The sequence below is a fragment of the Macaca nemestrina genome, chromosome 15, assembly GCF_043159975.1.
Source record: "Macaca nemestrina isolate mMacNem1 chromosome 15, mMacNem.hap1, whole genome shotgun sequence".
Lineage (NCBI taxonomy): Eukaryota > Metazoa > Chordata > Mammalia > Primates > Cercopithecidae > Macaca > Macaca nemestrina.
In genome coordinates, this window is record NC_092139.1 from 80,987,559 (window position 1) to 81,013,940 (window position 26,382).

A 26,382-nucleotide genomic window follows, 5' to 3' on the forward strand; every position below is an offset into this window, starting at 1 on the left:
CAGATGAAATCTGGAAAGAAGCTTTCTGAGAAACTGCTTAGTGTTCTGTTAATTCATCTCACAGAGTTACATCTGTATTTCGTGGATATCTTTGCTAGCCTTATTTCTGTGGAATCTGAGAACAGATATTTCGGATCCCTTTGAAGACTATAGGGCCAAAGGAAATATCCTCCGATAACAAAGAGAAAGAAGCTTTCTGAGAAACTTCGTTGTGTTCTCTGAAATCATCTCACAGAGTTACAGCTTTCCCCTCAAGAAGACTTTCGCTAAGACAGTTCTTGTGGAATTGGCAAAGTGATATTTGGAAGCCCATAGTGGGCTATGGTGAAAAAGGAAATATCCTCAGATGAAATCTGGAAAGAAGTTTTCTGAGAAACTGCTAAGTGTTCTGTTAATTCATCTCACAGAGTTACATCTGTATTTCGTGGATCTCTTTGCTAGCCTTATTTCTGTGGAATCTGAGAACAGATATTTCGGATCCCTTTAAAGATTATAGGGCCAAAGGAAATATCCTCCGATAACAAAGAGAAAGAAGCTTTCTGAGAAACTTCTTTGTGTTCTGTGAAATCATCTCACAGAGTTACAGCTTTCCCCTCAGGAAGCCTATAGCTAAGACAGTTCTTGTGGATTTGGCATAGTGATATTTGGAAGCCCATAGAGGGCTATGGTGAAAAAGGAAATATCCTCAGATGAAATCTGGAAAGAAGCTTTCTGAGAAACTGCTTAGTGTTCGGTTAATTCATCTCCCAGAGTTACATCTGTATTTCGTGGATGTCTTTGCTAGCCTTATTTCTGTGGTATCTGAGAACAGATATTTCGGATCCCTTTGAAGACTATAGGGCTAAAGGAAATATCCTCCGATAAGAAAGAGAAAGAAGCTTTCTGAGAAACTTCTTTGTGTTCTGTGAAATCATCTCACAGAGTTACAGCTTTCCCCTCAAGAAGCCTTTCGCTAAGACAGTTCTTGTGGATTTGGCATAGTGATATTTGGAAGCCCATAGAGGGCTATGGTGAAAAAGGAAATATCCTCAGATGAAATCTGGAAAGAAGCTTTCTGAGAAATTGCTTGGTGTTCTGTTAATTCATCTCACAGAGTTACAACTGTGTTTCGTGGATCTCTTTGCTAGCCTTATTTCTGTGGAATCTGAGAACAGATGTTTCGGATCCCTTTGAAGAATATAGGGCCAAAGGAAATATCCTCCGATAACAAAGAGAAGGAAGCTTTCTGAGAAACTTCTTTGTGTTCTGTGAAATCATCTCACAGAGTTACAGCTTTCCCCTCAAGAAGCCTTTTGCTAAGACAGTTCTTGTGGAATTGGCCAAGTGATATTTGGAAGCCCCTAGAGGACTATGGTGAAAAAGGAAATATCCTCAGATGAAATCTGGAAAGAAGCTTTCTGAGAAACTGCTAAGTGTTCTCTTAATTCATCTCACAGAGTTACATCTGTACTTCGTGGATCTCTTTGTTAGCCTTATTTCTGTGGAATCTGAGAACAGATATTTCGGATCCCTTTGAAGACTATAGGCCAATGGAAATATCCTCCGATTTCAAAGGGAAAGAAGCTTTCTGAGAAATTTCTTTGTGTTCTGTGAAATCATCTCACAGAATTACAGCTTTCCCTTCAAGAAGTTTTTCGCTAAGAGAGTTCTTGTGGAATTGGCAAAGTGATATTTGGAAGCCCATAGTGAGCTATGGTGAAAAAGGAATTATCCTCAGATGAAATCTGGAAAGAAACTTTCTGAGAAACTGCTTGGTGTTCTGTTAATTCATCTCACAGAGTTACATCTGTATTTCGTGGATCTCTTTGCTAGCCTTATTTCTGTGGAATCTGAGAACAGATATTTCGGATCCCTTTAAAGATTATAGGGCCAAAGGAAATATCCTCCGATAACAAAGAGAAAGAAGATTTCTGAGAAACTTCTTTTTGTTCTGTGAAATCAACTCACAGAGTTACAGCTTTCCCCTCAAGAAGCCTTTCGCTAAGACAGTTCTTGTGGAATTGGAAAAGTGATATTTGGAAGCCCATAGAGGGCTATGTTGAAATAGGAAATATCCTCAGATGAAATCTGGAAAGAAGCTTTCTGAGAAACTGCTTAGTGTTCTGTTAATTCATCTCACAGAGTTACATCTGGATTTGGTGGATCTCTTTGCTAGCCTTATTTCTGTGGAATCTGTGAACAGATATTTCGGATCCCTTTGAAGAATATAAGGCCAAAGGAAATATCCTCCGATAACAAAGAGAAAGAAGCTTTCTGAGAAACTTCTTTGTGTTCTGTGAAATCATCTCACAGAGTTACAGCTTTCCCCTCAGGAAGCCTATCGCTAAGACAGTTCTTGTGGATTTGGCATAGTGATATTTGGAAACCCATTGAGGGCTATGGTGAAAAAGGAAATATCCTCAGATGAAATCTGGAAAGAAGGTTTCTGAGAAACTGCTTAGTGTTCTGTGAAATCATCTCACAGAGTTACAGCATACCCCTCAAGAAGCCTTTTGCTATGACAGTTCTTGTGGAATTTCCAAAGTGATATTTGGAAGCCCTTAGAGGGCTATGGTGAGAAAGGAAATATCCTAGATGAAATCTGGAAAGCAGCCATCTGAGAAACTGCTTAGTGTTCTGTTAATTCATCTCTAAGGTTTACAGCTTTCCCCTCAAGAAGTCGCTCGCTAAGCCTGTTCTTGTGGTATTCGCAAAGTGATATTTGGAAGCCCATAGAGGGCTATGGTGAAAAAGAATGTATCCTCTGAGATAAACTGGAAAGAAGCTTTCTGAGAAACTACTTTATGATGTGTGACTTCCACACACAGAGTTACATCTGTATTTGGTGGATCTCTTTGCTAGCCTTATTTCTGTGGAATCTGAGAACAGATATTTCGGATCCCTTTGAAGAATATAAGGCCAAAGGAAATATGCTCCGATAAGAAAGAGAAAGAAGCTTTCTGAGAAACTTCTTTGTGTTCTGTGAAATCATCTCACAGAGTTACAGCTTTCCCCTCAAGAAGCCTTTCGCTAAGACAGTTCTTGTGGAATTGGCAAAGTGATATTTGGAAGCACTTAGAGGCCTAAGGTGAAAAAGGAAATATCCTCAGATGAAATCTGGAAAGAAGCTTTCTGAGAAAGTGCTTGGTGTTCTGTTAATTCATCTCACAGAGTTACATCTGTATTTCGTGGATCTCTTTGCTAGCCTTATTTGTGTGGAATCTGAGAACAGATGTTTCGGATCCCTTTGAAGACTATAGGGCCAAAGGAAATATCCTCCGATAACAAAGAGAAGGAAGCTTTCTGAGAAACTTTGTGTTCCGTGAAATCATCTCACAGAGTTACAGCTTTCCACTCTAGAAGCCTTTCGCTAAGACAGTTCTTGTGGATTTCGCAAAGTGATATTTGGAAGCCCTTAGAGGGCTATGGTGAAAAAGGAAATATCCTCAGATGAAATCTGCAAAGAAGCTTTCTGAGAAACTGCTTAGTGTTCTGTTAATTCATCTCACAGAGTTACATCTGTATTTCGTGTATCTCTTTGCTAGCCTTATTTCTGTGGAATATGAGAACAGATATTTCTTTTCCCTTTGAAGACCATAGGGCCAAAGGAAATATCCTCCGATAACAAAGAGTAAGAAGATTTCTGAGAAACTTCTTTGTGTTCTGTGAAATCAACTCACAGAGTTACATCTTTCCCCTCAAGAAGCCTTTCGCTGAGACAGTTCTTGTGGAATTGGCAAAGTGATATTTGGAAGCCCATAGAGGGCTAAGGTGAAAAAGAAAATATCCTCAGATGAAATCTGGAAAGAAGCTTTCTGAGAAACTGCTTAGTGTTCTGTTAATTCATCTCACAGAGTTACATCTGTATTTCGTGGATATCTTTGCTAGCCTTATTTCTGTGGAATCTGAGAACAGATATTTCGGATCCCTTTGAAGACTATAGGGCCAAAGGAAATATCCTCCGATAACAAAGAGAAAGAAGCTTTCTGAGAAACTTCGTTGTGTTCTCTGAAATCATCTCACAGAGTTACAGCTTTCCCCTCAAGAAGACTTTCGCTAAGACAGTTCTTGTGGAATTGGCAAAGTGATATTTGGAAGCCCATAGTGGGCTATGGTGAAAAAGGAAATATCCTCAGATGAAATCTGGAAAGAAGTTTTCTGAGAAACTGCTAAGTGTTCTGTTAATTCATCTCACAGAGTTACATCTGTATTTCGTGGATCTCTTTGCTAGCCTTATTTCTGTGGAATCTGAGAACAGATATTTCGGATCCCTTTAAAGATTATAGGGCCAAAGGAAATATCCTCCGATAACAAAGAGAAAGAAGCTTTCTGAGAAACTTCTTTGTGTTCTGTGAAATCATCTCACAGAGTTACAGCTTTCCCCTCAGGAAGCCTATAGCTAAGACAGTTCTTGTGGATTTGGCATAGTGATATTTGGAAGCCCATAGAGGGCTATGGTGAAAAAGGAAATATCCTCAGATGAAATCTGGAAAGAAGCTTTCTGAGAAACTGCTTAGTGTTCGGTTAATTCATCTCCCAGAGTTACATCTGTATTTCGTGGATGTCTTTGCTAGCCTTATTTCTGTGGTATCTGAGAACAGATATTTCGGATCCCTTTGAAGACTATAGGGCTAAAGGAAATATCCTCCGATAAGAAAGAGAAAGAAGCTTTCTGAGAAACTTCTTTGTGTTCTGTGAAATCATCTCACAGAGTTACAGCTTTCCCCTCAAGAAGCCTTTCGCTAAGACAGTTCTTGTGGATTTGGCATAGTGATATTTGGAAGCCCATAGAGGGCTATGGTGAAAAAGGAAATATCCTCAGATGAAATCTGGAAAGAAGCTTTCTGAGAAATTGCTTGGTGTTCTGTTAATTCATCTCACAGAGTTACAACTGTGTTTCGTGGATCTCTTTGCTAGCCTTATTTCTGTGGAATCTGAGAACAGATGTTTCGGATCCCTTTGAAGAATATAGGGCCAAAGGAAATATCCTCCGATAACAAAGAGAAGGAAGCTTTCTGAGAAACTTCTTTGTGTTCTGTGAAATCATCTCACAGAGTTACAGCTTTCCCCTCAAGAAGCCTTTTGCTAAGACAGTTCTTGTGGAATTGGCCAAGTGATATTTGGAAGCCCCTAGAGGACTATGGTGAAAAAGGAAATATCCTCAGATGAAATCTGGAAAGAAGCTTTCTGAGAAACTGCTAAGTGTTCTCTTAATTCATCTCACAGAGTTACATCTGTACTTCGTGGATCTCTTTGTTAGCCTTATTTCTGTGGAATCTGAGAACAGATATTTCGGATCCCTTTGAAGACTATAGGCCAATGGAAATATCCTCCGATTTCAAAGGGAAAGAAGCTTTCTGAGAAATTTCTTTGTGTTCTGTGAAATCATCTCACAGAATTACAGCTTTCCCTTCAAGAAGTTTTTCGCTAAGAGAGTTCTTGTGGAATTGGCAAAGTGATATTTGGAAGCCCATAGTGAGCTATGGTGAAAAAGGAATTATCCTCAGATGAAATCTGGAAAGAAACTTTCTGAGAAACTGCTTGGTGTTCTGTTAATTCATCTCACAGAGTTACATCTGTATTTCGTGGATCTCTTTGCTAGCCTTATTTCTGTGGAATCTGAGAACAGATATTTCGGATCCCTTTAAAGATTATAGGGCCAAAGGAAATATCCTCCGATAACAAAGAGAAAGAAGATTTCTGAGAAACTTCTTTTTGTTCTGTGAAATCAACTCACAGAGTTACAGCTTTCCCCTCAAGAAGCCTTTCGCTAAGACAGTTCTTGTGGAATTGGAAAAGTGATATTTGGAAGCCCATAGAGGGCTATGTTGAAATAGGAAATATCCTCAGATGAAATCTGGAAAGAAGCTTTCTGAGAAACTGCTTAGTGTTCTGTTAATTCATCTCACAGAGTTACATCTGGATTTGGTGGATCTCTTTGCTAGCCTTATTTCTGTGGAATCTGTGAACAGATATTTCGGATCCCTTTGAAGAATATAAGGCCAAAGGAAATATCCTCCGATAACAAAGAGAAAGAAGCTTTCTGAGAAACTTCTTTGTGTTCTGTGAAATCATCTCACAGAGTTACAGCTTTCCCCTCAGGAAGCCTATCGCTAAGACAGTTCTTGTGGATTTGGCATAGTGATATTTGGAAACCCATTGAGGGCTATGGTGAAAAAGGAAATATCCTCAGATGAAATCTGGAAAGAAGGTTTCTGAGAAACTGCTTAGTGTTCTGTGAAATCATCTCACAGAGTTACAGCATACCCCTCAAGAAGCCTTTTGCTATGACAGTTCTTGTGGAATTTCCAAAGTGATATTTGGAAGCCCTTAGAGGGCTATGGTGAGAAAGGAAATATCCTAGATGAAATCTGGAAAGCAGCCATCTGAGAAACTGCTTAGTGTTCTGTTAATTCATCTCTAAGGTTTACAGCTTTCCCCTCAAGAAGTCGCTCGCTAAGCCTGTTCTTGTGGTATTCGCAAAGTGATATTTGGAAGCCCATAGAGGGCTATGGTGAAAAAGAATGTATCCTCTGAGATAAACTGGAAAGAAGCTTTCTGAGAAACTACTTTATGATGTGTGACTTCCACACACAGAGTTACATCTGTATTTGGTGGATCTCTTTGCTAGCCTTATTTCTGTGGAATCTGAGAACAGATATTTCGGATCCCTTTGAAGAATATAAGGCCAAAGGAAATATGCTCCGATAAGAAAGAGAAAGAAGCTTTCTGAGAAACTTCTTTGTGTTCTGTGAAATCATCTCACAGAGTTACAGCTTTCCCCTCAAGAAGCCTTTCGCTAAGACAGTTCTTGTGGAATTGGCAAAGTGATATTTGGAAGCCCATAGTGGGCTACGGTGAAAAAGGAATTATCCTCAGATGAAATCTGGAAAGAAACTTTCTGAGAAACTGCTTGGTGTTCTGTTAATTCATCTCACAGAGTTACATCTGTATTTCGTGGATCTCTTTGCTAGCCTTATTTCTGTGGAATCTGAGAACAGATATTTCGGGTCCCTTTGAAGAGTGTAGGGCCAAAGGAAATATCCACCGATAACAAAGAGACAGAAGATTTCTGAGAAACTTCTTTGTGTTCTGTGAAATCATCTCACAGAGTTACAGCTTTCCCCTCAAGAATACTTTCGCTAAGACAGTTCTTGTGGAATTGGCAAAGTGATATTTGGAAGCCCATAGAGGGCTATGGTGAATAAGGAACTATCCTCAGATGAAATCTGGAAAGAAGCTTTCTGAGAAACTGCTTAGTGTTCTGTTAATTCATCTCACAGAGTTACATCTGTATTTGGTGGATCTCTTTGCTAGCCTTATTTCTGTGGAAACTGAGAACAGATTTTTCGGATCCCTTTAAAGAATATAAGGCCAAAGGAAATATCCTCCGATAACAAAGAGAAAGAAGCTTTCTGAGAAACTTCTTTGTGTTCTGTGAAATCATATCACAGAGTTACAGCTTTCCCCTCAAGAAGCCTTTCGCTAAGACAGTTCTTGTGGATTTGGCATAGTGATACTTGGAAGCACTTAGAGGGCTATGGTGAAAAAGGAAATATTCTCAGATGAAATCTTGAAAGAAGCTTTCTGAGAAAGTTCTTGGTGTTCTGTTAATTCATCTCACAGAGTTACAACTGTATTTCGTGGATCTCTTTGCTAGCCTTATTTGTGTGGAATCTGAGAACAGATGTTTCGGATCCCTTTGAAGACAATAGGGCCAAAGGAAATATCCTCCGATAACAAAGAGAAGGAAGCTTTCTGAGAAACTTTGTGTTCCGTGAAATCATCTCACAGAGTTACAGCTTTCCCCTCTAGAAGCCTTTCGCTAAGACACTTCTTGTGGAATTGGCAAAGTGATATTTGGAAGCCCTTAGAGGGCTATGGTGAAAAAGGAAATATCCTCAGATGAAATCTGCAAAGAAGTTTTCTGAGAAACTGCTTAGTGTTCTCTTAATTCATCTCACAGAGTTACATCTGTATTTCGTGGATCTCTTTGCTAGCCTTATTTCTGTGGAATATGAGAACAGATATTTCGGTTCCCTTTGAAGACCATAGGTCCAAAGGAAATATCCTCCGATAACAAAGAGTAAGAAGCTTTCTGAGAAACTTCGTTGTGTTCTCTGAAATCATCTCACAGAGTTACAGCTTTCCCCTCAAGAAGCCTTTCGCTAAGACAGTTCTTGTGGAATTGGCAAAGTGATATTTGGAAGCCCATAGTGGGCTATGGTGAAAAAGGAAATATCCTCAGATGAAATCTGGAAAGAAGCTTTCTGAGAAACTGCTAAGCGTTCTGTTAATTCATCTCACAGAATTACATCTGTACTTCGTGGATCTCTTTGCTAGCCTTATTTCTGTGGAATCTGAGAACAGATATTTCGGATCCCTTTAATGAATATAAGGCCAAAGGAAATATCCTCCAATAACAAAGAGAAAGAAGCTTTCTGAGAAACTTCTTTGTGATCTGTGGAATCATCTCACAGAGTTACAGCTTTCCCTTCAAGAAGCCTTTCGCTAAGACAGTTCTTGTGGAATTGGAAGGTGATATTTGGAAGCCCATAGAGGGCTAGGGTGAAAAAGGAAATATCCTCAGATGAAATCTGGAAAGAAGCTTTCTGAGAAACTGCTTAGTGTTCTGTTAATTCATCTCACAGAGTTACATCTGTATTTCGTGGATCTCTTTGCTAGCCTTATTTCTGTGGAATCTGAGAACAGATATTTGGATCCCTTTGAAGACTATAGGGCCAAAGGAAATATCCTCCGATAACAAAGAGAAAGAAGCTTTCTGAGAAATATCTTTGTGTTCTGTGAAATCATCTCGCAGAGTTACAGCTTTCCCCTCAAGAAGCCTTTCACTAAGACAGTTCTTGTGGAATTGGCAAAGTGATATTTGGAAGCCCATAGAGGGCTATGGTGAAAAAGGATATATCCTCAGATGAAATCTGGAAAGAAGCTTTCTGAGAAACTGCTTAGTGTTCTGTTAATTCATCTCACAGAGTTACATCTGTATTTCGTGGATCTCTTTGCTAGCCTTATTTCTGTGGAATCTGAGAACAGATATTTGGATCCCTTTGAAGACTATAGGGCCAAAGGAAATATCCTCCGATAACAAAGAGAAGGAAGCTTTCTTGGAAACTGCTGTGTGTTCTGTGAAATCATCTCACAGAGTTACAGCTTTCCCCTCAAGAAGCCTTTCGCTAAGACAGTTCTTGTGGATTTCGCATAGTGATATTTGGAAGCCCATAGTGGGCTATGTTGAAAAAGGAAATATCCTCAGTTGAAATCTGGAAAGAAGCTTTCTGAGAAACTGCTTAGTGTTCTGTTAATTCATCTCACAGAGTTACATCTGTATTTCGTGGACCTCTTTGCTAGCCGTATTTCTGTGGAATCTGAGAACAGCTATTTCGGATCCCTTTGAAGACTATAGGGCCAAAGGAAATATCTTCCGATAACAAAGAGAAAGAAGCTTTCTGAGAAACTTCTTTGTGTTCTGTGAAATCATCTCACAGAGTTACAGCTTTCCCCTCAAGAAGCCTTTCGCTAAGACACTTCTTGTGGAATTGGCAAAGTGATACTTGGAAGCCCATAGAGGGCTATGGTGAAAGAGAAAATATCCTGAGATGAAATCTGGAAAGAAGCTTTCTGAGAAACTGCTTATTGTTCTGTTAATTCATCTCACAGAGTTACATCTGTATTTCGTGGATCTCTTTGCTAGCCTTATTTCTGTGGAATCTGAGAACAGATATTTCGGATCCCTTTGAAGACTATAAGGCAAAGGAAATATGCTCCAAAAACAAAGAGAAAGAAGCTTTCTGAGAAAATTCTTTGTGTTCTGTGAAATCATCTCACAGAGTTACATCTGTATTTCGGGGATCTCTTTGCTAGCCTTATTTCTGTGGAATATTAGAACAGATATTTCGTTTCCCTTTGAAGTCCTTAGGGCCAAAGGAAATATCCTCCTATAACAAAGAGAAATAAGCTTTCTGAGAAACTTCTTTGTGTTCTGTGAAATCAACTCACAGAGTTACAGCTTTCCCCTCAAGAAGCCTTTCGCTAAGACAGTTCTTGTGGAATTGGAAGGTGATATTTGGAAGCCTATAGAGGGCTATGGTGAAAACGGAAATATCCTCCGATGAAATCTGGAAAGAAGCTTTCTGAGAAACTGATTAGTGTTCTGTTAATTCATCTCACAGAGTTACATCTGTATTTCGTGGATCTCTTTGCTAGACTTATTTCTGTGGAATCTGAGTACAGATACTTGGATCCCTTTGAAGACTATAAGGCCAAAGAAAATATCCACCGATAACAAAGAGAAAGAAGCTTTCTGAGAAATTTCTTTGTGTTCTGTGAAATCATCTCACAGAGTTACAGCTTTCCCCTCAAGTAGCCTTGCGCTATGACAGTTCTTGTGGAATTGCAAAGTGATAATTGGAAGCCCATAGAGGTCTATGGTAAAAAAGGATATATCCTCAGATGAAATCTGGAAAGAAGCTTTCTGAGAAACTGCTTAGTGTTCTGTTAATTCATCTCCCAGAGTTACATCTGTATTTCGTGGATCTCTTTGCTAGCCTTATTTCTGTGGAATCTGAGAACAGATATTTCGCATCCCTTTGAAGATTACAGGCCAATGGAAATATCCTCCGATTACAAAGAGAAAGAAGCTTTCTGAGAAATTTCTTTGTGTTCTGTGAAATCATCTTACAGAGTTACAGCTTTCCCTTCAAGAACTTTTTCGCTAAGCCAGTTCTTGTGTAATTGGCAGTGGTATTTGGAAGCCCATAGTGGGCTATGGTGAAAAATGAATTATCCTCAGATGAAATCTGGAAAGAAACTTTCTGAGAAACTGCTTGATGTTCTGTTAATTCATCTCACTGAGTTACATCTGTATTTCGTGCATCTCTTTGCTAGCCTTATTTCTGTGGAATCTGAGAACAGATATTTCGGATCCCTTTGAAGTCTATAGGGCCAAAGGAAATATCCTCCGATAACAAAGAGAAAGAAGCTTTCTGAGAAACTTCTTTTTGTTCTGTGAAATCATCTCACAGAGTTACAGCTTTCCCCTCAAGAAGCCTTTCGCTAAGACAGTTCTTGTGGATTTGGCATAGTGATATTTGGAAGCACTTAGAGGCCTATGGTGAAAAAGGAAATATCCTCAGATGAAATCTGGAAAGAAGCTTTCTGAGAAAGTGCTTGGTGTTCTGTTAATTCATCTCACAGAGTTACATCTGTATTTCGTGGATCTCTTTGCTAGCCTTATTTGTGTGGAATCTGAGAACAGATGTTTCGGATCCCTTTGAAGACTATAGGTCCAAAGGAAATATCCTACGATAACAAAGAGAAGGAAGCTTTCTGAGAAACTTTGGGTTCCGTGAAATCATCTCACAGAGTTACAGCTTTCCCCTCTAGAAGCCTTTCGCTAAGACAGTTCTTGTGGAATTGGCAAAGTGATATTTGGAAGCCCATAGAGGGCTATGGTGAAAAAGAAAATATCCTCAGATGAAATCTGGAAAGAAGCTTTCTGAGAAACTGCTTAGTGTTCTGTTAATTCATCTCACAGAGTTACATCTGTATTTCGTGGATCTCTTTGCTAGCCTTATTTCTGTGGAATCTGAGAACAGATATTTCGGATCCCTTTGAAGACTATAGGGCCAAAGGAAATATCCTCCGATAACAAAGAGAAAGAAGCTTTCTGAGAAACTTCGTTGTGTTCTCTGAAATCATCTCACAGAGTTACAGCTTTCCCCTCAAGAAGCCTTTCGCTAAGACAGTTCTTGTGGAATTGGCAAAGTGATATTTGGAAGCCCATAGTGGGCTATGGTGAAAAAGGAAATATCCTCAGATGAAATCTGGAAAGAAGCTTTCTGAGAAACTGCTAAGCGTTCTGTTAATTCATCTCACAGAATTACATCTGTACTTCGTGGATCTCTTTGCTAGCCTTATTTCTGTGGAATCTGAGAACAGATATTTCGGATCCCTTTAAAGAATATAAGGCCAAAGGAAATATCCTCCAATAACAAAGAGAAAGAAGCTTTCTGAGAAACTTCTTTGTGATCTGTGGAATCATCTCACAGAGTTACAGCTTTCCCTTCAAGAAGCCTTTCGCTAAGACAGTTCTTGTGGAATTGGAAGGTGATATTTGGAAGCCCATAGAGGGCTAGGGTGAAAAAGGAAATATCCTCAGATGAAATCTGGAAAGAAGCTTTCTGAGAAACTGCTTAGTGTTCTGTTAATTCATCTCACAGAGTTACATCTGTATTTCGTGGATCTCTTTGCTAGCCTTATTTCTGTGGAATCTGAGAACAGATATTTGGATCCCTTTGAAGACTATAGGGCCAAAGGAAATATCCTCCGATAACAAAGAGAAAGAAGCTTTCTGAGAAATTTCTTTGTGTTCTGTGACATCATCTCACAGAGTTACTCTTTCCCCTCAAGAAGCCTTTCGCTAAGACAGTTCTTGTGAAATTGGCAAAGTGATATTTGGAAGCCCATAGAGGGCTATGGTGAAAAAGGAAATATCCTCAGATGAAATCTGGAAAGAAGCTTTCTGAGAAACTGCTTAGTGTTCGGTTAATTCATCTCCCAGAGTTACATCTGTATTTCGTGGATCTCTTTACTCGCCTTATTTCTGTGGAATCTGAGAACAGATATTTCGGATCCCTTTGAAGACTGTAGGGCTAAAGGAAATATCCTCCGATAAGAAAGAGAAAGAAGCTTTCTGAGAAACTTCGTTGTGTTCTCTGAAATCATCTCACAGAGTTACAGCTTTCCCCTCAAGAAGCCTTTCGCTAAGACAGTCCTTGTGGAATTGGCAAAGTGATATTTGGAAGCCCATAGAGGGCTATGGTGAAAAAGGTAATATCCTGAGATGAAATCTGGAAAGAAGCTTTCTGAGAAACTGCTTAGTGTTCTGTTAATTTACCTCACAGAGTTACATCTGTATTTGGTGGATCTCTTTCCTAGCCTTATTTCTGTGGAATCTGAGAACAGATATTTCGGATCCCTTTAAAGAATATAAGGCCAAAGGAAATATCCTCCGATAACAAAGAGAAAGAAGCTTTCTGAGAAACTTCTTTGTGTTCTGTGAAATCATCTCACAGAGTTACAGCTTTCCCCTCAAGAAGCCTTTCGCTAAGACAGTTCTTGTGGATTTGGCATAGTGATATTTGGAAGCCCATAGAGGGCTATGGTGAAAAAGGAAATATCCTCAGATGAAATCTGGAAAGAAGCTTTCTGAGAAATTGCTTGGTGTTCTGTTAATTCATCTCACAGAGTTACAACTGTGTTTCGTGGATCTCTTTGCTAGCTTTATTTCTGTGGAATCTGAGAACAGATGATTCGGATCCCTTTGAAGAATATAGGGCCAAAGGAAATATCCTCCGATAACAAGGAGAAGGAAGCTTTCTGAGAAACTTCTTTGTGTTCTGTGAAATCAACTCACAGAGTTACAGCTTTCCCCTCAAGAAGCCTTTCGCTAAGACAGTTCTTGTGGAATTGGAAGGTGATATTTGGAAGCCCATAGAGGGCTAGTGTGAAAAAGGAAATATCCTCAGATGAAATCTGGAAAGAAGCTTTCTGAGAAACTGCTTAGTGTTCTGTTAATTCATCTCACAGAGTTACATCTGTATTTCGTGGATCTGTTTGCAAGCCTTATTTCTGTGGAATCTGAGAACAGATATTTGGATCCCTTTGAAGACTATAGGGCCAAAGGAAATATCCTCCGATAACAAAGAGAAAGAAGCTTTCTGAGAAATTTCTTCGTGTTCTGTGAAATCATCTCACAGAGTTACAGCTTTCCCCTCAAGAAGCCTTTCGATAAAACAGTTCTTGTGGAATTGTTAACGTGATATTTGGAAGCCCATAGAGGGCTATGGTGAAAAAGGAAATATCCTCAGATGAAATCTGGAAAGAATCGTTCTGAGAAACTGCTTAGTGTTCGGTTAATTCATCTCCCAGAGTGACATCTGTATTTCGTGGATCTCTTTGCTAGCCTTATTTCTGTGGAATCTGAGAACAGATATTTCGGATCCCTTTGAAGACTATAGGCCAATGGAAATATCTTCCGATTAGAAAGAGAAAGAAGCTTTCTGAGAAATTTCTTTGTGTTCTGTGAAATCATCTCACAGAGTTACAGCTTTCCCTTCAAGAAGTTTTTCGCTAAGAGAGTTCTTGTGGAATTGGCAAAGTGATATTTGGAAGCCCATAGTGAGCTATGGTGAAAAAGGAATTATCCTCAGATGAAATCTGGAAAGAAACTTTCTGAGAAACTGCTTGGTGTTCTGTTAATTCATCTCACAGAGTTACATCTGTATTTCGTGGATCTCTTTGCTAGCCTTATTTCTGTGGAATCTGAGAACAGATATTTCGGATCCCTTTAAAGATTATAGGGCCAAAGGAAATATCCTCCGATAACAAAGAGAAAGAAGCTTTCTGAGAAACTTCTTTTTGTTCTGTGAAATCAACTCACAGAGTTACAGCTTTCCCTCAAGAAGCCTTTCGCTAAGACAGTTCTTGTGGAATTGGCAAAGTGATATTTGGAAGCCCATAGAGGGTATGGTGAAAAAGGAAATATCCTCAGATGAAATCTGGAAAGAAGCTTTCTGAGAAACTGCTTAGTGTTCGGTTAATTCATCTCCCAGAGTTACATCTGTATTTCGTGGATCTCTTTGCTAGCCTTATTTCTGTGGTATCTGAGAACAGATATTTCGTATCCCTTTGAAGACTATAGGGCTAAAGGAAATATCCTGCGATAAGAAAGAGAAAGAATCTTTCTGAGAAACTTCTTTGTGTTCTGTGAAATCATCTCACAGAGTTACAGCTTTCCCCTCAAGAAGCCTTTCGCTAAGACAGTTCTTGTGGAATTGGCAAAGTGATATTTGGAAGCCCATAGTGGGCTATGGTGAAAAAGGAATTATCCTCAGATGAAATCTGGAAAGAAACTTTCTGAGAAACTGCTTGGTGTTCTGTTAATTCATCTCACAGAGTTACATCTGTATTTCGTGGATCTCTTTGCTAGCCTTATTTCTGTGGAATCTGAGACAGATATTTCGGATCCCTTTAAAGAATATAAGGCCAAAGGAAATATCCTCCGATAACAAAGAGAAGGAAGCTTTCTGAGAAACATCTTTGTGTTCTGTGAAATCAACTCACAGAGTTACAGCTTTCCCCTCAAGAAGCCTTTCGCTAAGACAGTTCTTGTGGAATTGGAAGGTGATATTTGGAAGCCCATAGAGGGCTAGGGTGAAAAAGGAAATATCCTCAGATGAAATCTGGAAAGAAGCTTTCTGAGAAACTGCTTAGTGTTCTGTTAATTCATCTCACAGAGTTACATCTGTATTTCGTGGATCTGTTTGCAAGCCTTATTTCTATGGAATCTGAGAACAGATATTTGGATCCCTTTGAAGACTATAGGGCCAAGGGAAATATCCTCCGATAACAAAGAGAAAGAAGCTTTCTGAGAAATTTCTTCGTGTTCTGTGAAATCATCTCACAGAGTTACAGCTTTCCCCTCATGAAGCCTTTCGATAAGACAGTTCTTGTGGAATCGTTAACGTGATATTTGGAAGCCCATAGAGGGCTACGGTGAAAAAGGAAATATCCTCAGATGAAATCTGGAAAGAATCGTTCTGAGAAACTGCTTAGTGTTCGGTTAATTCATCTCCCAGAGTGACATCTGTATTTAGTGGATCTCTTTGCTAGCCTTATTTCTGTGGAATCTGAGAACAGATATTTCGGATCCCTTTGAAGACTATAGGGCTAAAGGAAATATCCTCCGATAAGAAAGAGAAAGAAGCTTTCTGAGAAACTTCTTTGTGTTCTGTGAAATCATCTCACAGAGTTACAGCTTTCCCCTCAAGAAGCCTTTCGCTAAGACAGTTCTTGTGGAATTGGCCAAGTGATATTTGGAAGCCCCTAGAGGGCTATGGTGAAAAAGGAAATATCCTCAGATGAAATCTGGAAAGAAGCTTTCTGAGAAACTGCTAAGTGTTCTGTAAATTCATCTCACAGAGTTACATCTGTACTTCGTGGATCTCTTTGCTAGCCCTATTTCTGTGGAATCTGAGAACAGATATTTCGGATCCCTTTGAAGACTATAGGCCAATGGAAATATCCTCCGATTACAAAGAGAAAGAAGCTTTCTGAGAAATTTCTTTGTGTTCTGTGAAATCATCTCACAGAGTTACAGCTTTCCCTTCAAGAAGTTTTTCGCTAAGAGAGTTCTTGTGGAATTGGCAAAGTGATATTTGGAAGGCCATAGTGAGCTATGGTGAAAAAGGAATTATCCTCAGATGAAATCTGGAAAGAAACTTTCTGAGAAATTGCTTGGTGTTCTGTTAAATCATCTCACAGAGTTACATCTGTATTTCGTGGATCTCTTTGCTAGCCTTATTTCTGTGGAATCTGAGAACAGATATTTCGGATCCCTTTAAAGATTATAGGGCCAAAGGAAATATCCTCCGATAACAAAGAGAAAGAAGCTTTCTGAGAAACTTCTTTTTGTTCTGTGAAATCAACTCACAGAGTTACAGCTTTCCCTCAAGAAGCCTTTCGCTAAGACAGTTCTTGTGGAATTGGCAAAGTGATATTTGGAAGCCCATAGAGGGTATGGTGAAAAAGGAAATATCCTCAGATGAAATCTGGAAAGAAGCTTTCTGAGAAACTGCTTAGTGTTCGGTTAATTCATCTCACAGAGTTACATCTGTATTTCGTGGATCTCTTTGCTAGCCTTATTTCTGTGGTATCTGAGAACAGATATTTCGTATCCCTTTGAAGACTATAGGGCTAAAGGAAATATCCTCCGATAAGAAAGAGAAAGAAGCTTTCTGAGAAACTTCTTTGTGTTCTGTGAAATCATCTCACAGAGTTACAGCTTTCCCCTCAAGAAGCCTTTCGCTAAGACAGTTCTTGTGGAATTGGCAAAGTGATATTTGGAAGCCCATAGTGGGCTATGGTGAAAAAGGAATTATCCTCAGATGAAATCTGGAAAGAAACTTTCTGAGAAACTGCTTGGTGTTCTGTTAATTCATCTCACAGAGTTACATCTGTATTTCGTGGATCTCTTTGCTAGCCTTATTTCTGTGGAATCTGAGACAGATATTTCGGATCCCTTTAAAGAATATAAGGCCAAAGGAAATATCCTCCGATAACAAAGAGAAAGAAGCTTTCTGAGAAACTTCTTTGTGTTCTGTGAAATCATCTCACAGAGTTACAGCTTTCCCCTCAAGAAGACTTTCGCTAAGACAGTTCTTGTGGATTTGGCATAGTGATATTTGGAAGCCCATAGAGGGCTATGGTGAAAAAGGAAATATCCTCAGATGAAATCTGGAAAGAAGCTTTCTGAGAAAGTGCTTGGTGTTCTGTTAATTCATCTCACAGAGTTACAACTGTGTTTCGTGGATCTCTTTGCTAGCCTTATTTCTGTGGAATCTGAGAACAGTTGTTTCGTATCCCTTTGAAGACTATAGGGCCAAAGGAAATATCCTCCGATAACAAAGAGAAGGAAGCTTTCTGAGAAACTTCTTTGTGTTCTGTGAAATCATCCCACAGAGTTACAGCTTCCCCTCAAGAAACCTTTCGCTAAGACAGTTCTGGTGGAATTGGAAGGTGATATTTGGAAGCCCATAGAGGGCTAGGGTGAAAAAGGAAATATCCTCAGATGAAATCTGGAAAGAAGCTTTCTGAGAAACTGCTTCGTGTTCTGTTAATTCATCTCACAGAGTTACATCTGTATTTCGTGGATCTGTTTGCAAGCCTTATTTCTATGGAATCTGAGAACAGATATTTGGATCCCTTTGAAGACTATAGGGCCAAGGGAAATATCCTCCGATAACAAAGAGAAAGAAGCTTTCTGAGAAATTTCTTCGTGTTCTGTGAAATCATCTCACAGAGTTACAGCTTTCCCCTCAAGAAGCCTTTCGATAAGACAGTTCTTGTGGAATTGGCCAAGTGATATTTGGAAGCCCCTAGAGGACTATGGTGAAAAAGGAAATATCCTCAGATGAAATCTGGAAAGAAGCTTTCTGAGAAACTGCTAAGTGTTCTCTTAATTCATCTCACAGAGTTACATCTGTACTTCGTGGATCTCTTTGTTAGCCTTATTTCTGTGGAATCTGAGAACAGATATTTCGGATCCCTTTGAAGACTATAGGCCAATGGAAATATCCTCCGATTTCAAAGGGAAAGAAGCTTTCTGAGAAATTTCTTTGTGTTCTGTGAAATCATCTCACAGAATTACAGCTTTCCCTTCAAGAAGTTTTTCGCTAAGAGAGTTCTTGTGGAATTGGCAAAGTGATATTTGGAAGCCCATAGTGAGCTATGGTGAAAAAGGAATTATCCTCAGATGAAATCTGGAAAGAAACTTTCTGAGAAACTGCTTGGTGTTCTGTTAATTCATCTCACAGAGTTACATCTGTATTTCGTGGATCTCTTTGCTAGCCTTATTTCTGTGGAATCTGAGAACAGATATTTCGGATCCCTTTAAAGATTATAGGGCCAAAGGAAATATCCTCCGATAACAAAGAGAAAGAAGATTTCTGAGAAACTTCTTTTTGTTCTGTGAAATCAACTCACAGAGTTACAGCTTTCCCCTCAAGAAGCCTTTCGCTAAGACAGTTCTTGTGGAATTGGAAAAGTGATATTTGGAAGCCCATAGAGGGCTATGTTGAAATAGGAAATATCCTCAGATGAAATCTGGAAAGAAGCTTTCTGAGAAACTGCTTAGTGTTCTGTTAATTCATCTCACAGAGTTACATCTGGATTTGGTGGATCTCTTTGCTAGCCTTATTTCTGTGGAATCTGTGAACAGATATTTCGGATCCCTTTGAAGAATATAAGGCCAAAGGAAATATCCTCCGATAACAAAGAGAAAGAAGCTTTCTGAGAAACTTCTTTGTGTTCTGTGAAATCATCTCACAGAGTTACAGCTTTCCCCTCAGGAAGCCTATCGCTAAGACAGTTCTTGTGGATTTGGCATAGTGATATTTGGAAACCCATTGAGGGCTATGGTGAAAAAGGAAATATCCTCAGATGAAATCTGGAAAGAAGGTTTCTGAGAAACTGCTTAGTGTTCTGTGAAATCATCTCACAGAGTTACAGCATACCCCTCAAGAAGCCTTTTGCTATGACAGTTCTTGTGGAATTTCCAAAGTGATATTTGGAAGCCCTTAGAGGGCTATGGTGAGAAAGGAAATATCCTAGATGAAATCTGGAAAGCAGCCATCTGAGAAACTGCTTAGTGTTCTGTTAATTCATCTCTAAGGTTTACAGCTTTCCCCTCAAGAAGTCGCTCGCTAAGCCTGTTCTTGTGGTATTCGCAAAGTGATATTTGGAAGCCCATAGAGGGCTATGGTGAAAAAGAATGTATCCTCTGAGATAAACTGGAAAGAAGCTTTCTGAGAAACTACTTTATGATGTGTGACTTCCACACACAGAGTTACATCTGTATTTGGTGGATCTCTTTGCTAGCCTTATTTCTGTGGAATCTGAGAACAGATATTTCGGATCCCTTTGAAGAATATAAGGCCAAAGGAAATATGCTCCGATAAGAAAGAGAAAGAAGCTTTCTGAGAAACTTCTTTGTGTTCTGTGAAATCATCTCACAGAGTTACAGCTTTCCCCTCAAGAAGCCTTTCGCTAAGACAGTTCTTGTGGAATTGGCAAAGTGATATTTGGAAGCACTTAGAGGCCTAAGGTGAAAAAGGAAATATCCTCAGATGAAATCTGGAAAGAAGCTTTCTGAGAAAGTGCTTGGTGTTCTGTTAATTCATCTCACAGAGTTACATCTGTATTTCGTGGATCTCTTTGCTAGCCTTATTTGTGTGGAATCTGAGAACAGATGTTTCGGATCCCTTTGAAGACTATAGGGCCAAAGGAAATATCCTCCGATAACAAAGAGAAGGAAGCTTTCTGAGAAACTTTGTGTTCCGTGAAATCATCTCACAGAGTTACAGCTTTCCACTCTAGAAGCCTTTCGCTAAGACAGTTCTTGTGGATTTCGCAAAGTGATATTTGGAAGCCCTTAGAGGGCTATGGTGAAAAAGGAAATATCCTCAGATGAAATCTGCAAAGAAGCTTTCTGAGAAACTGCTTAGTGTTCTGTTAATTCATCTCACAGAGTTACATCTGTATTTCGTGTATCTCTTTGCTAGCCTTATTTCTGTGGAATATGAGAACAGATATTTCTTTTCCCTTTGAAGACCATAGGGCCAAAGGAAATATCCTCCGATAACAAAGAGTAAGAAGATTTCTGAGAAACTTCTTTGTGTTCTGTGAAATCAACTCACAGAGTTACATCTTTCCCCTCAAGAAGCCTTTCGCTGAGACAGTTCTTGTGGAATTGGCAAAGTGATATTTGGAAGCCCATAGAGGGCTAAGGTGAAAAAGAAAATATCCTCAGATGAAATCTGGAAAGAAGCTTTCTGAGAAACTGCTTAGTGTTCTGTTAATTCATCTCACAGAGTTACATCTGTATTTCGTGGATATCTTTGCTAGCCTTATTTCTGTGGAATCTGAGAACAGATATTTCGGATCCCTTTGAAGACTATAGGGCCAAAGGAAATATCCTCCGATAACAAAGAGAAAGAAGCTTTCTGAGAAACTTCGTTGTGTTCTCTGAAATCATCTCACAGAGTTACAGCTTTCCCCTCAAGAAGACTTTCGCTAAGACAGTTCTTGTGGAATTGGCAAAGTGATATTTGGAAGCCCATAGTGGGCTATGGTGAAAAAGGAAATATCCTCAGATGAAATCTGGAAAGAAGTTTTCTGAGAAACTGCTAAGTGTTCTGTTAATTCATCTCACAGAGTTACATCTGTATTTCGTGGATCTCTTTGCTAGCCTTATTTCTGTGGAATCTGAGAACAGATATTTCGGATCCCTTTAAAGATTATAGGGCCAAAGGAAATATCCTCCGATAACAAAGAGAAAGAAGCTTTCTGAGAAACTTCTTTGTGTTCTGTGAAATCATCTCACAGAGTTACAGCTTTCCCCTCAGGAAGCCTATAGCTAAGACAGTTCTTGTGGATTTGGCATAGTGATATTTGGAAGCCCATAGAGGGCTATGGTGAAAAAGGAAATATCCTCAGATGAAATCTGGAAAGAAGCTTTCTGAGAAACTGCTTAGTGTTCGGTTAATTCATCTCCCAGAGTTACATCTGTATTTCGTGGATGTCTTTGCTAGCCTTATTTCTGTGGTATCTGAGAACAGATATTTCGGATCCCTTTGAAGACTATAGGGCTAAAGGAAATATCCTCCGATAAGAAAGAGAAAGAAGCTTTCTGAGAAACTTCTTTGTGTTCTGTGAAATCATCTCACAGAGTTACAGCTTTCCCCTCAAGAAGCCTTTCGCTAAGACAGTTCTTGTGGATTTGGCATAGTGATATTTGGAAGCCCATAGAGGGCTATGGTGAAAAAGGAAATATCCTCAGATGAAATCTGGAAAGAAGCTTTCTGAGAAATTGCTTGGTGTTCTGTTAATTCATCTCACAGAGTTACAACTGTGTTTCGTGGATCTCTTTGCTAGCCTTATTTCTGTGGAATCTGAGAACAGATGTTTCGGATCCCTTTGAAGAATATAGGGCCAAAGGAAATATCCTCCGATAACAAAGAGAAGGAAGCTTTCTGAGAAACTTCTTTGTGTTCTGTGAAATCATCTCACAGAGTTACAGCTTTCCCCTCAAGAAGCCTTTTGCTAAGACAGTTCTTGTGGAATTGGCCAAGTGATATTTGGAAGCCCCTAGAGGACTATGGTGAAAAAGGAAATATCCTCAGATGAAATCTGGAAAGAAGCTTTCTGAGAAACTGCTAAGTGTTCTCTTAATTCATCTCACAGAGTTACATCTGTACTTCGTGGATCTCTTTGTTAGCCTTATTTCTGTGGAATCTGAGAACAGATATTTCGGATCCCTTTGAAGACTATAGGCCAATGGAAATATCCTCCGATTTCAAAGGGAAAGAAGCTTTCTGAGAAATTTCTTTGTGTTCTGTGAAATCATCTCACAGAATTACAGCTTTCCCTTCAAGAAGTTTTTCGCTAAGAGAGTTCTTGTGGAATTGGCAAAGTGATATTTGGAAGCCCATAGTGAGCTATGGTGAAAAAGGAATTATCCTCAGATGAAATCTGGAAAGAAACTTTCTGAGAAACTGCTTGGTGTTCTGTTAATTCATCTCACAGAGTTACATCTGTATTTCGTGGATCTCTTTGCTAGCCTTATTTCTGTGGAATCTGAGAACAGATATTTCGGATCCCTTTAAAGATTATAGGGCCAAAGGAAATATCCTCCGATAACAAAGAGAAAGAAGATTTCTGAGAAACTTCTTTTTGTTCTGTGAAATCAACTCACAGAGTTACAGCTTTCCCCTCAAGAAGCCTTTCGCTAAGACAGTTCTTGTGGAATTGGAAAAGTGATATTTGGAAGCCCATAGAGGGCTATGTTGAAATAGGAAATATCCTCAGATGAAATCTGGAAAGAAGCTTTCTGAGAAACTGCTTAGTGTTCTGTTAATTCATCTCACAGAGTTACATCTGGATTTGGTGGATCTCTTTGCTAGCCTTATTTCTGTGGAATCTGTGAACAGATATTTCGGATCCCTTTGAAGAATATAAGGCCAAAGGAAATATCCTCCGATAACAAAGAGAAAGAAGCTTTCTGAGAAACTTCTTTGTGTTCTGTGAAATCATCTCACAGAGTTACAGCTTTCCCCTCAGGAAGCCTATCGCTAAGACAGTTCTTGTGGATTTGGCATAGTGATATTTGGAAACCCATTGAGGGCTATGGTGAAAAAGGAAATATCCTCAGATGAAATCTGGAAAGAAGGTTTCTGAGAAACTGCTTAGTGTTCTGTGAAATCATCTCACAGAGTTACAGCATACCCCTCAAGAAGCCTTTTGCTATGACAGTTCTTGTGGAATTTCCAAAGTGATATTTGGAAGCCCTTAGAGGGCTATGGTGAGAAAGGAAATATCCTAGATGAAATCTGGAAAGCAGCCATCTGAGAAACTGCTTAGTGTTCTGTTAATTCATCTCTAAGGTTTACAGCTTTCCCCTCAAGAAGTCGCTCGCTAAGCCTGTTCTTGTGGTATTCGCAAAGTGATATTTGGAAGCCCATAGAGGGCTATGGTGAAAAAGAATGTATCCTCTGAGATAAACTGGAAAGAAGCTTTCTGAGAAACTACTTTATGATGTGTGACTTCCACACACAGAGTTACATCTGTATTTGGTGGATCTCTTTGCTAGCCTTATTTCTGTGGAATCTGAGAACAGATATTTCGGATCCCTTTGAAGAATATAAGGCCAAAGGAAATATGCTCCGATAAGAAAGAGAAAGAAGCTTTCTGAGAAACTTCTTTGTGTTCTGTGAAATCATCTCACAGAGTTACAGCTTTCCCCTCAAGAAGCCTTTCGCTAAGACAGTTCTTGTGGAATTGGCAAAGTGATATTTGGAAGCCCATAGTGGGCTACGGTGAAAAAGGAATTATCCTCAGATGAAATCTGGAAAGAAACTTTCTGAGAAACTGCTTGGTGTTCTGTTAATTCATCTCACAGAGTTACATCTGTATTTCGTGGATCTCTTTGCTAGCCTTATTTCTGTGGAATCTGAGAACAGATATTTCGGGTCCCTTTGAAGAGTGTAGGGCCAAAGGAAATATCCACCGATAACAAAGAGACAGAAGATTTCTGAGAAACTTCTTTGTGTTCTGTGAAATCATCTCACAGAGTTACAGCTTTCCCCTCAAGAATACTTTCGCTAAGACAGTTCTTGTGGAATTGGCAAAGTGATATTTGGAAGCCCATAGAGGGCTATGGTGAATAAGGAACTATCCTCAGATGAAATCTGGAAAGAAGCTTTCTGAGAAACTGCTTAGTGTTCTGTTAATTCATCTCACAGAGTTACATCTGTATTTGGTGGATCTCTTTGCTAGCCTTATTTCTGTGGAAACTGAGAACAGATTTTTCGGATCCCTTTAAAGAATATAAGGCCAAAGGAAATATCCTCCGATAACAAAGAGAAAGAAGCTTTCTGAGAAACTTCTTTGTGTTCTGTGAAATCATATCACAGAGTTACAGCTTTCCCCTCAAGAAGCCTTTCGCTAAGACAGTTCTTGTGGATTTGGCATAGTGATACTTGGAAGCACTTAGAGGGCTATGGTGAAAAAGGAAATATTCTCAGATGAAATCTTGAAAGAAGCTTTCTGAGAAAGTTCTTGGTGTTCTGTTAATTCATCTCACAGAGTTACAACTGTATTTCGTGGATCTCTTTGCTAGCCTTATTTGTGTGGAATCTGAGAACAGATGTTTCGGATCCCTTTGAAGACAATAGGGCCAAAGGAAATATCCTCCGATAACAAAGAGAAGGAAGCTTTCTGAGAAACTTTGTGTTCCGTGAAATCATCTCACAGAGTTACAGCTTTCCCCTCTAGAAGCCTTTCGCTAAGACACTTCTTGTGGAATTGGCAAAGTGATATTTGGAAGCCCTTAGAGGGCTATGGTGAAAAAGGAAATATCCTCAGATGAAATCTGCAAAGAAGTTTTCTGAGAAACTGCTTAGTGTTCTCTTAATTCATCTCACAGAGTTACATCTGTATTTCGTGGATCTCTTTGCTAGCCTTATTTCTGTGGAATATGAGAACAGATATTTCGGTTCCCTTTGAAGACCATAGGTCCAAAGGAAATATCCTCCGATAACAAAGAGTAAGAAGCTTTCTGAGAAACTTCGTTGTGTTCTCTGAAATCATCTCACAGAGTTACAGCTTTCCCCTCAAGAAGCCTTTCGCTAAGACAGTTCTTGTGGAATTGGCAAAGTGATATTTGGAAGCCCATAGTGGGCTATGGTGAAAAAGGAAATATCCTCAGATGAAATCTGGAAAGAAGCTTTCTGAGAAACTGCTAAGCGTTCTGTTAATTCATCTCACAGAATTACATCTGTACTTCGTGGATCTCTTTGCTAGCCTTATTTCTGTGGAATCTGAGAACAGATATTTCGGATCCCTTTAATGAATATAAGGCCAAAGGAAATATCCTCCAATAACAAAGAGAAAGAAGCTTTCTGAGAAACTTCTTTGTGATCTGTGGAATCATCTCACAGAGTTACAGCTTTCCCTTCAAGAAGCCTTTCGCTAAGACAGTTCTTGTGGAATTGGAAGGTGATATTTGGAAGCCCATAGAGGGCTAGGGTGAAAAAGGAAATATCCTCAGATGAAATCTGGAAAGAAGCTTTCTGAGAAACTGCTTAGTGTTCTGTTAATTCATCTCACAGAGTTACATCTGTATTTCGTGGATCTCTTTGCTAGCCTTATTTCTGTGGAATCTGAGAACAGATATTTGGATCCCTTTGAAGACTATAGGGCCAAAGGAAATATCCTCCGATAACAAAGAGAAAGAAGCTTTCTGAGAAATATCTTTGTGTTCTGTGAAATCATCTCGCAGAGTTACAGCTTTCCCCTCAAGAAGCCTTTCACTAAGACAGTTCTTGTGGAATTGGCAAAGTGATATTTGGAAGCCCATAGAGGGCTATGGTGAAAAAGGATATATCCTCAGATGAAATCTGGAAAGAAGCTTTCTGAGAAACTGCTTAGTGTTCTGTTAATTCATCTCACAGAGTTACATCTGTATTTCGTGGATCTCTTTGCTAGCCTTATTTCTGTGGAATCTGAGAACAGATATTTGGATCCCTTTGAAGACTATAGGGCCAAAGGAAATATCCTCCGATAACAAAGAGAAGGAAGCTTTCTTGGAAACTGCTGTGTGTTCTGTGAAATCATCTCACAGAGTTACAGCTTTCCCCTCAAGAAGCCTTTCGCTAAGACAGTTCTTGTGGATTTCGCATAGTGATATTTGGAAGCCCATAGTGGGCTATGTTGAAAAAGGAAATATCCTCAGTTGAAATCTGGAAAGAAGCTTTCTGAGAAACTGCTTAGTGTTCTGTTAATTCATCTCACAGAGTTACATCTGTATTTCGTGGACCTCTTTGCTAGCCGTATTTCTGTGGAATCTGAGAACAGCTATTTCGGATCCCTTTGAAGACTATAGGGCCAAAGGAAATATCTTCCGATAACAAAGAGAAAGAAGCTTTCTGAGAAACTTCTTTGTGTTCTGTGAAATCATCTCACAGAGTTACAGCTTTCCCCTCAAGAAGCCTTTCGCTAAGACACTTCTTGTGGAATTGGCAAAGTGATACTTGGAAGCCCATAGAGGGCTATGGTGAAAGAGAAAATATCCTGAGATGAAATCTGGAAAGAAGCTTTCTGAGAAACTGCTTATTGTTCTGTTAATTCATCTCACAGAGTTACATCTGTATTTCGTGGATCTCTTTGCTAGCCTTATTTCTGTGGAATCTGAGAACAGATATTTCGGATCCCTTTGAAGACTATAAGGCAAAGGAAATATGCTCCAAAAACAAAGAGAAAGAAGCT